The 10,602-nt window shown below is 37.8% G+C and overlaps 1 long non-coding RNA gene across 1 annotated transcript; it reads left to right on the top strand.

Annotated features, from left to right (window-relative positions):
- Nucleotides 1–4,700: 4,700 nt before the first annotated feature.
- Nucleotides 4,701–5,693, top strand: LOC309865092. The gene is made up of 2 exons (XR_014311947.1): nucleotides 4,701–4,824; nucleotides 5,134–5,693. It is a non-coding gene; the product is annotated as an uncharacterized lncRNA (long non-coding RNA).
- Nucleotides 5,694–10,602: the final 4,909 nt, after the last annotated feature.

Here is a 10,602-nt window from a genome sequence, read left to right as displayed (position 1 = left end):
TTTTGCGTGATTCTGAAACCCCAAATCTTCCCAGTGTGGAGGCTGTGAATTCAGCGTCCTTACTGACTTCTCTGATGCTTTTGCCACTTGTGGACCATGCTTTCCTTGTAAACCTCTCTTCCCTTGGTTTCTTTGGAACCCATTTATACTGGGTATCTTTTTTCGTACATAACTCTTCCTTCCTTGTCCCTCAAGGGCAACTCTTTTGTCCCTTTAGGTACTTTAGTGACATTGATGTGCCCCAAAAGGTATTGCTGTTTCTTGGGGGGTAATCTCATGTCTTATGTATTATTTTATTTTATGTAGTACCACTCATATTCTTTGAAGTAGCTTTGTCCAAGTAGCTTTCTCTTTCTTTCTTTTCACTCCTGAAATCTCTCCTGAACTTCAATTCCATATATCAAGCTGGATATTTCTATCTGAATCTCTGACAGATACTTCAAAACAAATTACACATTCGAGCTTAGAAGTTTTCATTCAATGAATACACTTGCTCAAACTCATCATTTTTAAACAAATACCAACATCCTCTCAGTCATCCAAGTAAGAAAGCTGGGAGTCAGTCTCAATTCTTTCTTCTACCCACTCTTCAGTAACCTAATCAATCATCAAATTCTGTGTTTTATCACCACAATGATCACAGACTCCATCCCTTCTCTTTTCCCTCCTGCCATTGTTCTAGTTCAAGGGCTCATTGCTTGCTTGCATTAACCTTGTAACTCATCTTTTTGCTTCTGTTGCTTACCCGCTTGCATCTTCCACACAGCAGATAGACTGGAAAATCTAAAAGGCAAATATGACCCATTGCAAAAGAGAAAGTTGTCTCTAAAACAATGTGCCTGTGGTCCTCATAATCTAGATGCCGCCTTTCCTTCCAACCTCATGTGCCATCACCATCACAACACACATCATGTTCCAGGTTTGCTAAATTTGGTCTAGTTCCCTGTTTATGTAATTTTGCTAATGGTTCATTATAGTCTTTCCTCTGTGCAAAACCCACTACTCTTCCCACCTCTTAGCCCTCATCCTCACTCAGAAAGAATAATGTTTATCATGACTTGTTTTTTTCAAGACACAGTTGAGCTGTCACTCCCACTAAGAAGCCATCCTGATATCCCATTAGACTAGATGATTCTTCTCTGTGCTCATGTGGAGTCCTGAACTTCCCTTTGCCATTGGATCTACTACTGCACTTAACGTCTGTCTTCCTTATTTGCTTCTCAGTGAAGTCAGGAGTCAGCGTTTAATGAGTCTTCCCAAGTGTGTGTTACACTGAAATTTTTTTAAGGACAAGTTGTTTTTTTTCCAGTCAGAGCCTTCAGTGTCAATATCTTGTGGTCCACTAATTATTTTTATAGACACATTTTATTTTATAGACACTTATAAACAGATATGCATATGTTATTTTAATTATAATTATCAATTATATAAGATGATTAATTGTATACATTCGCACATGTATATGTATGTATATATTATAATGTATGTATTCACACAGCTATAACCATGTCCATTAGCTTTTATCTTCAAAAGTAGAGTAGAATGTCCTCATAAATTTTTAGAACTGTACAGTGGGTCCATTTGAAGGAAAATCATCTTGTTGAGATCTAACCGTCTCATGAAAATAAAGACTAATTTTTTTTAACCCTGACTGTGAAGGGTTCTAGCAGCATTCTTCTCGATGTTCTTTCTCCTTTTCATTGTTTATCTGATAAGGGGCTAGATAAGGTGTTAAAATAAGCAGGGTGGCACTGCAGGGGCCCAAGTGAGTCCCTGTCAAGGGGCTCTGATCTGGACTGCTCCCATAATTATGCCAGGAACACATGTTTCCAAACAAATGTTCTAATGTGACAACTCATATCCTGGAACAGTTTCAGCTCACTCCTCCAAGAATTGTAATCTCTGGTTTATTCTTTTTACTCACGATAATTGTACTTTTTGTCTTGGCCAGGAAAAGTCTTTGTATTCTGTAGAGCTAGTTTTGATGGGCTGGCACAGAGTTTTGGAAATTTTCCCCTCATGGAAATGGTGCTTTTAATTTTAAAATATATTAGTGGGAAATATAATCAATAATATCATATTAACTTTTATTTATTTTAGAGGAGGGTAGGGGCAGAGGGAGACAGAGAACCTTAAGCAGGCTCCACACCCAGCTTGGAGCCGGAGGTGGGGCTTGATCTTCCAGCCTGAGATCATGAACTGAGCTGAAATCAAGAGTTGGGTGCTTAACCAGCTGAGCCTCTCAGGGGCTGCTGTAGTAACTTTGTAAGGTAACAGATAGTAATTAGACTTACTGTGGTGAGCATTTCACAAGGTTCAACAAATGTTGAATCATTATGTTGTATACCTGGAACTAATTATACTTCAATAAATTAAAGGAAATGCATTGGCATGTCACTGCTAAACCCACATTATATCTTTCAAAAACTGCTAGCTGGACAGTGGTGAAAGCCATGCAGCCAACTCCTCCAGAAATATCCTGTTGCCCATCAGCCCTATCACCTTGTTCTCTAGCAACATGGTCCAGCAATGGGAGACTTTGACTTTTACGCTGGAGTGGGACATCAGTTCTCATTTGGCTAAGCCACCGCTCCCAAGTACCGAGTCCAATAAAGGTGCACAACAACTAAATTCGGATTTGACTCCTTTCATCTCCTCTTGTCTGGAACATAAGCGTGATTAGTCTAACATATAATTTTTATTATATGTTAGTTTCTTATATAATTATATATATTATACCTACAACATATATATGTTTTATATATATATATATATATATCTCCATATCCCAGTAAGTGATAGTTCTTTATGATTCCTGGATTTTGTGAGTTAAATCTTTCTTAATTTGTAACATCTATGCCAGGTAAGAGAATCCATGTTTTACTTTTTTTTTTTTAAAGATTTATTTATTTATTTGACAGAAAAGAGCATACAAGCAGGGGGAGCAGGAGAGAAAGAAGCAGGCTCCCTATTGAGCAGGGACCTGATGCAGGGCTCGATCCCAGGACTCTGGCATCATGACCTGAGCCAAAGATAGACACTTAACCAGCTGAGCCACCCATGTGCCCTAGAACCCATGTTTTAAATGTCTATTCCCAAAGTATGCTCATGGACCAAATAGTCAAATAGATTTCTGGTAAAAGGAAATAAAATTAACATATATATATATGTATATATACATACATATACATATATAGCATATTTTAAATATTCTAGACTATAATAAACATTAGTAATGTTAAATATGTAACTATACTAATGAATATATATTTCTTCATTTGTTCTGAACATATCCTTTGGCATTAGATGGTAAACGTTGTGCCCTGAGACTTACTTAACTAGTTAGACAAGTTATTTGGCACCAATTATGTATTGTAAGTGGCCTCCAAGTAACTTCGATGAGAATAAAATAGAACAACCTTTCTAATACATGTACTTACACTTAAATAAAGTTATTGCTCAGCCATAGTCCTAATTAAAGAGTTTTCCAGAGAACATTAAGAACACTGATCCTCAGACTCTCCTAGAGATTCCTGTTCAGTTGATTGGGATGGGCTTGGGCATCAGTATCTTTAAAAAGTTCCCAGTGTATTCTGTTGTGCAGCCAGGATTGATAATGAAAGATTGAGCATGATTAATCAGCAATTGAAGCTGAGATGGGAACCTCTGGATTTGCCCCATTCCTGTGCCCTCCACCCTGGCATATCATATTCCAGGGGAATGACAGAAGTTAATGCCATTCTTTTTTTTTAAGATTTTATTTATTTGACAGAGAGAGACACAGCAAGAGAGGGAACCCAGCAGGGAGAGTGGGAGAGGGAGAAGCAGGCTTCCCGCTGAGCAGGGAGCCTGAGGCGGGGCTCAATCCCAGGACCCTGGTGCTTAAGGACTGAGCCACCCAGCTGCCCCAGTTAGTGGGATTCTTAGGGATGTTAAAGTCAGGCTGCCCAACAGAATTCCCAGAATGAGGGTAGTGTTCGAAATCTACCCTGTTAGATAGTGTACCCAGTAGCCAGATGTGGCTATTAAACTCTTGACATGTGGCTGGTACAAATGAGAAACTGAATATAAAATTTTGTGTTTAGTTCTAGTTTCCATTGAGTCTCATCTGTTTCGTTGTGACTATACTAGGTAGTATAGATCGAAGGGGTGCAAAATTGAGACCTCTGTCATAGTTCCATTTAATCTCCTTCAGAAAACTGTTGCTGATGTCCCTGGGCAAAAGTAATCTTGTTCCTGTCTGTCTGTTTCCTATTGCTGCTGTAACAGATCACCCCAAACTTAGTGACTTAAAAACACAAAATGGCTTAAAAGAACACAAATTAAGTTCTGGAGGTCAGGAGTCCAAAACGGGTCTTAAGAGGCTAAAACCAAAGCATTAGCAAGGCTGTACTCCTTCTGGAGGCTCTTGGAATGAATCTGTCCCCTTGCTGTGGCGGCTTCCAGAAGTCACCTGCATGCTTTGCCTCGTGGCTCCTTCCATCTCAAAGGCACCAGCACAGCATCTTCTAATCTCTGCCTCTGACTCCCTGTATCACTCTTCCACTTACAAGGACCCCCCCCTTTTTTTTTTAAATTTTATTGCAGCGGGTTAACCTGGATGATCCAAATACTCTCCTCATCTCAAAATCCTTAATTTGTTATTTTTTAAATTTTTAATATTTCTAAAGATTTTTTATTTATTCATTTATCTTATGAAGGGGAGGGAGAAAGAAAGAGAGTGAGTGCACGAGCAGGGGAAGGGGCAGAGGAAGAAGCAGACTCCCCTCGGAACACAGAGTCTGATGGGAGGCTCCATCCCAGGACCCTGGATCATGACCTGAGGTGAGTGAAGGCTCATTCACTGAGCCACCCAGGTGTCCCGTAATTGCATTTTTTATAACCCCTCCAAATCCTAAATCTAATCTCACCTTCAAAGTACCTTTTGTCATGTAAGGTAATATATTAAGAGGTTCTGGGGATTAAGATGTGAGCCCTTTGGGGGAGCCACTATTCAGCCCCTTCTACTATGGTTCTTGTTCTGGCTTATCTTAGAGTTTCCCATGTGCTTTTCTATGAGCAGTAAATGATTTTTAGTAATTTTTTTTTTTAAGAACCAGATTTTATTTTATTTGTATTTTTTTTCTTTTTTAGTCAGATACGAGATAGAGTGAGCACAAGTAGGGGGAGTGGGAGAGGAAGAAGCAGACTTCCTGCTGAGCAAGGAGCCCAACATGGAGTTCGATCCCAGGACCCTGGGATCATGACCAGAGCCAAAGGCAGCTACTTAACCTACTGAGCCACCCAGGCATCCCAAGTCTTAGTAATTTTAATCCCTACATTAAAACTGTGGCTTTCACACTATATGTGCTCAAAATACATTTGTTGGAATGAGTTGATTAAGGTTAAAAAAAGAAGAGAGAGTATTTGATAGGTGTTGACTGAGTGAATAAAGCATGGGGGGGGGGTCCTAAGCCAGTAAATTAATTTTGAGCATCTGTACGGATTGAACATTCACCAATCCATCAACCCATAGAATAGATTTTGGAGCAGTAGTTATCAACCACCAACCAACTATAGACTGAATAATTGTACCCTGGTCTGTTCATTTTAGCTCAATGTGTTTTGGGCTAATGAGAAAGCAATGGGAGGCCAAAGCCTGTGTGCGTGATTCTGCAGGAAATAAAAACAACAACAAAAAAGTGGAATGGCAATTAATGGCTTATGTCTGATGAATGCACTCCAAAACATCACCAGAATATTTTAAGATTAATACATTATTTGGTATGGGAAGTTAGTGTATGAAAATCAGTGGTTATTAAGCATTTGTATCTAATGGGTGAAAAATTTTCTTGTTTGGTTTTTTAAAAAAAAAGACATTCCAGGATAAAAGAGGTCCAGTTTAATTATTTAGAAATTAAGCATTTAGTATAACAGAATAATATTTTATTCTACAAAATTTACACATACACAAAAATAGAAAGGATCATGTAACATACCCCCGTACCCATCACCCAGCTTAAACAGCAATCATCCCCTGATCTGGAGTATTGTTTTAATCAGTACTCTATTCCCCAGCCCCCAGCCCCACCTCCACCCCCAACCCTCATTATTTTCAAGCAACTTTTAGAATTGTATCATATTACCCATAATTTAATCATGCATAAACACATTTGGGCAGGTCTATTAATGAATTTCCTTGTATTCATGTTGGCTTCCTGCATGCTTTGGCGCTCCGTAATCTTTCTGACATTTACCGTCTTTTCTTTACCTTATGTGGAATTTTGTTCTGAAGGATAAAATATAACAACTAAATATGGAAAATGCTAAGCTGGCCAGACTTGTTTAATTTTCCTATTACTTCAATTCATATTTTAGGAAATAGCATACAATGTGGAAATATATGAAATTGCAAGCAAAATTAAAACAGTAAATTTGCATTTTTTTTTTAAAAGAAAGGGGAGCTCTTAACCACAGGGGAAGTATGAGTTAAGGACTTCCAAGCTTTACTCCTCTTATTTTAAGAACATATTAGATAATGTTAAGGTAAGACATATATGCCCTAGTTTGAGAGGAGCTTAGAGAAAGTCCAGGATTAGGAGACAATCTGAGGGAAAATCTTTCATGGGAATAATTAGGTGAAGCCCACACCAGAACTGAGAAATAAGATATTGTTGAAGATGAAAGTCTGATCAGAAAGTATTAAGTCACATAAAATATGGTTTATAAAATATAAACATTTGAAATGTTTCTTTTGGGAAAAAAGTACTATCTTTCCATATATGTCTGTATATAGTGATTATAAGTGGGCTTCCTCAGTATATGGCATATATTAACAAAAGGACACATTGTCAGGGTTGACTGGGCTAGAAGAGGGTGATAATTTTATTATTTAAAAATCACATATCATTAACAGTTGCCTCTATCTTTATTTCTTTCTGCCTTTTTTTTTTTTTTTTTTTCGGTCTTCACTGAGAACCAGAGCTAATTTATTCATTCAGTGTATCTGAGTCAAGGTACTTTCCTCACAATATACAAGTTAAATATTTGGAGGAATACATAAAACAGATTTCTAATTTTTCAAATCCAAATTTAGCATTCTAAAATTTATCAAGTTGAAATTCCCTGTTATACTGTTGTTCCAAAGCAGAAAGCTTCATAGACTCATAAAGATCTTTAGCAGACTAGAATCTATTGAAATGATCTAATTCAGCCCCATATTTGGGGCTGGAGGTCTGTGGATCAGATGAACTATCAAGGGTTACATAACTAAAAAGTGCCAGTTCAAGACTCCCTTCAGCAGCACAAATACTGAAATGGGAACCGTGCAGAGAAGATTAGCATGGCTTCTGCACAAGGATGACATGTCAATCTGTGGAGGATTCCACGAAAAAAAAGAAATGCCAGTTCAGAGATAAGAAAGCAACGTTCTTAGCTTCTAGGTTGGTGTCCCAGTCCCAGAGATTACAAAAGATGAGAGTTTTTATCTCCAGTGACAAATGAAGACAATTTTTTTATTCTTTTACTTAACGATGGTATAGAAACCTGTACTTTACTACTATGACCATGAATACAAGTCCTTTCAAGGAGGTATGTGATTTTTAAGGTTTCGTCAGACTCTAAGATGATGGATTTCTAAGAGGCTCTGGTTCACATTTTTTAAATTGAGTACTATATTTTTGCATAAACTAATGTTATAATATGATGCCAAGTATTTCAAAAAACAAATAGAAATGCAAAGAAGAAAGGGTTAGGCGCCCACTTCTGATGTTAGTGAGGGTGATGTTCTGTTCATAGATGTGCTGAAGCACATGTTCTAATAACAGTCACCACCCTGCATCCTCAACTTCTTCTCTGAAAACTTCCTTTACCTCCTTTCCTTAGTTCAAACTTGGTTCTACCTTGGATTATTATCACGTACTCACCAATCCCCCAGCCTCAGGGCTGAGGGTGGAATGGTGTCCTCACTACCATTTTCAGAGTATTTCCCCTTCTTCCTCAGGTCCTATCTCCAGCGTCTGATTGCACATGTAGGTTTCTACAGGCATACAAAGCCAACTGCTTTAGACTCCCATCCCAACATCACCCCACTGCCAAATCTCCTCCATGTCCTATGCTCACTGTCCCACAAAAAGACACCTGAAGTTTACAACTGCCCACAACAGACACCTGGGAACAATATTGGACCCCTCCATACTTCCCCCAGTTAAAAGTCAGTTTCTGTTGATGTTATCCGTTAAATACATCTCCAGTCTATTTGCTGTTCTCCAAACCTGTTGACTTAACAGTAGTTCTACTCACCATCATCTCCTTCCTGAATTGTGGCCACAGCCTCCCTCGTTAGACTCGGCCCCTTCTGATGTGTTCGGGCTTAATGACAACCGTGTGTGAGGTATTTTTTTCTGTCAGCATTCATATTGCCTCCAGGACAGAAACCGAACCTCAGGAAAACCAAACAGTTGGCTCACACAGCACAACTCTCGAGTGTTAGAACCAGATACTCTGACTCCTTACCAGGTAGGGTCTTACTAACTTTGGGTGCCCTTTTTGCAGGTCTGGAGATATGTGCATTTCTGCAGAACACGCAGTGCAGAACTGAGGCCTCCTCAAGGGTAAAATAATAGAAGGCTCTCAACTTGTAAGCCCTAACTGTAACATAATGTTCTGCTGTTCAAAGGACACATTCTGAGTCATAATAATGGCATTTGGAGACCATCAGTCTACTGCGTTGTAACCTTTTGAGAACCATAGCTTTATTGTGTGTAACTTGTTCCTACTTTCCAGCATCTCATTTTATTATCATTATAAATCATGTGCATTTTTTGAGGACTTTAATTTTCAGGTTGCCATAAAAAAAAAGAACAACAAAAAGGACCTATTTTTTGTAGTTATAACCACCAGTTGCCCATGAAGTCAAATAAAAAGAAATTATAGTCAATGAAAGAGCATAGTAAATATCTTAACTATTCTTGATTACTCTTTCCCAAGATTAGAATCATTTCACAATATGACAGAATGTTAAGCAAAGTAAAAATATGTATATTGGCTCACATACAGGGCCCTGCCTGTCTTTGTAAGTCCAGATGGCTACTGATCACATTTTAAGGTCAGTGGAATGTAATCTCAAGTTTCACCTGACTTAAGCTGAAGAGAATAAACAGAACAATGAGTAAATAGAAGGAAACTATGAAATATGAAGGTTTGGAGGAGGGGTTTACTGAGATGACTTTGAAGGGTAGAGAATGACAGGAACTAGTTTTCACTTGTCCAAGGTTGGTTTTCATTCTGTATAATGCAGGTTTCTTGTAACTTGATCTGTATTCAGTCATTTTTCTATCAATATATATTATCATTTTGACTTAATGCCCCACTCTCTTTAAAAATTAGAAAATACCTGGGCTCCATATTGGGTCTCTATGGGAGAATAGCAATTTAATATAGCAGTAGGCTGTGTTGCAAAGCTGCCCGGAGAGTTCGGTTGACTGTGAAAATTCAAGAAGTGAGTACATGGTCAAAGGGGGTCTCAGATATCTCATGGATGATAACAGCCTACACTGAGCCTTATTCAAGTTTCTAGACATATTAGTGACCAAGAACCTAAGGATGGTAATTTTGGAAACCTATCCACGATTTGATAAAATGTGCCATATTTTCATTCCCATTAAATGTTTCATATATTTAGTGCCTGCGGTAAAGCATCTCTCAAGTGTTCTACAGATACTTATGAATACTTATGTGAGAATAAAATGCAAAAGTGGCTTATTGTTCTAGAGAGTTCCTCTTGGTGGTTAGTATTGTGGGAATTTCACAAGAAATTTTCATTCTGGCCATCCATGTGTTGGTATATTCTTTCCCAAATGTTGGTTTACCATAATAGAAACAGTCCAGATATTGTCTCAGGGAGAAGTTTGGCATAATATACAGTGTATCTATAAACAATCCAGAGCCAGTGACACAAATTACAAAACTGCCTTTGGATGTTTATTGCCCATGGCACCTATGATTGTATGAAGAAAATTAGAGGGAACATAATAATAGTTTTAAAATACCATTATATGTGTTGAGGTAATTGGAGACATAGCTGGTGTCACAGACAAAATTGTAAAATCATTAGTATACATAATGGTTTATTTTCTTTCTCTCTCTCTCTCTTTTTTTTTTTCCATAATGGTTTAAAGAAGTGATTTTGACCAGGAGGATTGAAGGGTTATTTTGTTTAAATATAGTTTTGATTCAAGACGGGAAAATGCCATTGCTTTTACCTACACTCACTGGAAGTTACTTGGATTGATTGTTTTTATCTTCATGTGAGAATATGATTATGTTGGATATAATCTTATTTTAGAAGTTTTAGGTTAGAAAAGAAGAGATAACATATTACCGACTGTTGCTTTAAGGCCGACTTTTTTTTTTTTTTTACTTAGTTTAATCCTGAAACATATTAAAATTTACATTAAAATAAATCAAGATCTTAGCAAACTGAGAATAGAAAAGAACATGTTCAACTTGATAAAAAAAAATCTACAAAAAGCCTATAGCTAACATTGTACTTGGTGGTGAGAAAGTAGATGTTTTCCCACTAAGCTCAGGGGCAAGGCAAGGATGTCCTCACTACTCCTATTC

This window comes from Mustela nivalis (assembly GCF_964662115.1).
Source record: "Mustela nivalis genome assembly, chromosome: 5".
Taxonomy (NCBI): domain Eukaryota; kingdom Metazoa; phylum Chordata; class Mammalia; order Carnivora; family Mustelidae; genus Mustela; species Mustela nivalis.
The sequence above is the reverse complement of the archived record's forward strand: the minus strand, read 5'-3'. Positions and strand labels throughout refer to the sequence as shown.